This window comes from Buceros rhinoceros, unplaced genomic scaffold (genome assembly GCF_000710305.1).
Source record: "Buceros rhinoceros silvestris isolate BGI_N320 unplaced genomic scaffold, ASM71030v1 scaffold5304, whole genome shotgun sequence".
NCBI classification, from domain to species: Eukaryota; Metazoa; Chordata; class Aves; order Bucerotiformes; family Bucerotidae; genus Buceros; species Buceros rhinoceros.
The window spans coordinates 15,879-19,792 of NW_010406362.1; positions in this window are offsets into that span (position 1 = coordinate 15,879).

The following is a 3,914-nucleotide window of genomic DNA, read 5'->3' on the forward strand; positions in this document are numbered from 1 at the left end:
TTTGCCAGCTGCAAGGCAGAATGGGTTTGACAGAATTTGATCAGAGCCCAGCAGCTCAAATCAATACAAGGAAACACAGAGGATTCACCTCTGGCCCATACGATTCTTGTTCCTAAAATTCCTCCCATATCATGTTCTGGCATCAAATAATCCAGATAGTAGAAAAGGATTTGATTGTTTTTAATATCTTTGACTTATAAAACATTGTTTTCTAAAATCAATAAAATTTTATATAGCTCTATACATATAACTCAACTAGCTAATGCTTCTTGCTCTGGCTCTAGGGAGCATAACAACAATTTCTTGCAGCTTTAAGCTTCAAGGGATTGTTTGGTATGAGAAAGAAAATAAAATCTTATCAAGGCAAAAGCATTACAGAGCATAGAAATAACCAGGAATGAAAGTTACCCCACATGATAAGAGGCTGTGAAAGTAGTTCCTGCTTCAGAAAAAATTACGAGAAACAGCACTCGTGCATCCTCTGTGGCTTTCCCAGAAAGTTTTGGTGCTGAATCCTGAGTGCTGCTGACCTAAACTGGTCTGTGAAAGAGGCAAATCACTCAGCTCTCATATTTCAAAAAAGCACAAGGTTTTACTTAGTGAACATCAAGGGGTTTAGGGAATGCACCCAGACAAAGATCCCAAAGTTGGATGCTTACCTAAAAGTCAACACAACCAAACTGGCTTGCAAACCAGGACTGAAATCCCATTAGAATTTGCTATTAAAAAACCCTCTTTTTTCTGTCTTCACTCAGACACAACACACAAATTTCTGACTTCTCCTATCCCACATTACCTAGACCAAAGCAGCACACTTACATTTTTTTCTCTCCATTTTAACATTCTTTTTGTCATTCCAGAAACCCCACTCTACAAAAAAGAAAACAGAATTGAAGCAGTACTTATTTTACCTCTATGTATCTTTTACTATTTTATCAGCTCATCCCAGGTTTTGCACAGTGTGAACATTAAGTTCAACAGCAACGAAGATGTTCTGGTTCCATCAGGCCTTCTATTGCCTTTTAAACTCAGTGATCCCTGAAACCCTTCATCAAAATGAGGTTATTCTGATCTTTTTAAACGACATCAGCTGCAATAACTAAGTTAACCACGAAACATGATATAGCCCATACAGCCATTAATACCACTCACTAGACACTGAATATAATGAACAGGACTTTGCTGATGTTTGATAACCAATAATGAGACCAAGATCCAGTTCATTAAGGCTCCTTGTCTCCTGTTCTGACCTGTATAACATAAAACCCATCAGAATAAAGTGAAGGCACCAACAATGGTTTAGAAGCTTGCAGAACTATCTCCAGCAAATAAATGCAGTACTGTAAAAATAGGACTGTCCTTAGCAGGTAATTGAGGAACAGCTATGAAGCTCCCACTCAACATATGCACATGTACACACTGCAGTTATTATAGGAAACTGCAAATGGCAAGAAGGCCAAAATATTTCCTGTGTTTTAAAGGATCAGCCCTTGACATGGATCATTTTATCAACAGTTTGCAGAGATACACAAGAACTGAACTTGCAAGACTTCAAAAATTTTCCTGCTTATCTGTTTTTAAGAATTACATTAACACACTGGCCCAAATAAATAACTGATGACAAATTCCATCACCTCAAGTGGATTTTTTCGGTTGTTACCCACATGTTTTTTTAAAAGGACATTTTACATCACAATTTTGTTCACTCTCAAACTACAGCATTCACATCAAACCATTGCATTATGAGCACTTTGCTTTTTCATCATTACACAACCTTCTGTAACACTGTCGCATTCTCACTAAAAGCCTATCAAGAAAACCAGTTACTATACGTGAAGGTTTGCTTTTATTCACTGAAGAAGATTAAAACCCTCCTAAAACTCTTCATGTCATCAGCCCTGCTGTCAGCGTACAGATTGCACTTCTTTTTCACAGCAAAAAGCCTTACAAAGAGGACTTAGAGCAAACGATACAGAAAAGTAAAAGAAAATAAGGTGAAGGAGCTGAAGTATAGTGAAGTTGCTGGAGAATTCTCTCTAAACTAACAGAAGGTGGTTTTATTTGAGCCTCTTGTTCAACTCAGTGGTCAAATTCGCTTCACCAGTCTGAGTGCCTGCTGTTACTGTACCTACGGGTTTCAGTGGTGCCAGCCCCAGGAGATCCCTGGGTTTCTGCATGGTAAGAACTGCAGGTCAACCCAAAACTGACTGAAATGTGCTGAGGTATGATACAATTGTGAAAACCAACACTAAGATTCACACACAGCAAGGAAGGATTTAAGCAAGCTGTACCAAAAAAAAAAAAAACCACAAAAATCTGGAACAAGCTGAATATCAATTTTGCCCTTTTGGACAAAAGTTTAGAGGCCTAAATTTTAGTTTCAGGCCTGGCAGATACAAATGCTTGCAAGTTCTACAACAATGACAGATTTGCAAGTGTAGAATTAGCACTGATAGTACAATGAAAATGAAAAAATGTATCCACACTTTTTAAGGGCTGGAGCACAAATCAGTGGGATACAGTCCACAGGGCCTGAAGTTACCTGGCTTTTTCCGTCATTGCAGGGTTCATCAGCCATAGAGAAACGTGAAAGAACAGTTCAAACAGCTTCTGGAGAGACGTCAGCAACAACAATCTATAAAGAAGTCTATTGCAGCCTTTCCATATATTGTATAACGAGCAAAAAGCTAGCTCACGTTCCCCTAAGTACAAATAGTCCACTCACCCACGGAGCAAACCTTATCTACACCTAAGCTGCTGCACCGCTCATGCAGAGAAACGATTACCTTTGCATCCCATTTACCTGAACTATTTCAGACTGTCCCTTTCTGGGGAGCTAAGATGACGAACTCTGATGTACGCAAATCTGTTCTGGGGTATTTATACTTCACAAGGCTCAGCTCACTCTTTGTGCCTGTATTAAGAATTATGCAACTTCACAGGTATTTGCATACATGGAAACTATTCATCCATTTCAAAAGGCTGGCCAGACGTGTCACAGCCAAAAACCCAATAAACTGAGACAGTTCTTATTTGATTACTGCATACTGTTAAGCTTATGATGGAAAAAAGACTATGCAAAATGAAATTATTTTCAGACCTGCCACGTACTGGTTCTAAAGATGTATGAATACACACGCATTCTCTGAGATTTCTGAGTAATGACTCTCTAAAATTACAAAACAACTCACTCTTCATTGTGACAACCTTCTCTTCTCCCCAGTCATCACGATCTCCTGAATGCCCAGGAAAAAAAGCCTGACAACTTGGTGTAAAATGATTTGCCTAATGAACACTATCTCTTTGATCAGTGACAGCTGTACATTTAACAGGCGTCCAGCCTTCACGTAGGCTGCACAAAAGAGATACCTCCCAAACACTGCAGAGGCTCACAAAATTCCCACTGTATCCTGTGGGATACGACCTGCTATTTTCTTGTGAAGCACATTTCTCTAAATATGTGCAGGTAGTGAACAGCTTAGTTCACGCTGCCTGATGCTTTTTCTGACACAGTTTTTTTTCTCTCCAGAGAAACAAATCTCTTACTCCCACCCATCGTGGCCTTCGCATTTGTCTCAAACATATCACCAGAATTACCAGAAGCTTTGTTCTTAACCTGCTTGTTGCCTCATTAATACTCAGAGGACTGACATTTGTAAGCAGTCCAGTAAGCAAATTGCTGCAGTCTTCCTTCAAAAAACTCAGAGCCGCATTCTCATCGTGTGCTAAAACATCTCATACCATAAGGGAAGACAGCTCAGTATCCTTCACTGTTTTTCTGGATAGTTGAAGTCACAGCAATTAATACGCCTGATCTTCTCAATAAAAATAAATAAACAACCACCACCACCACTCCCCCTCCTCGCCCCCCCCCCCCCCCTTTACATATTTTATGTTTCTAGGATAAATTTCAT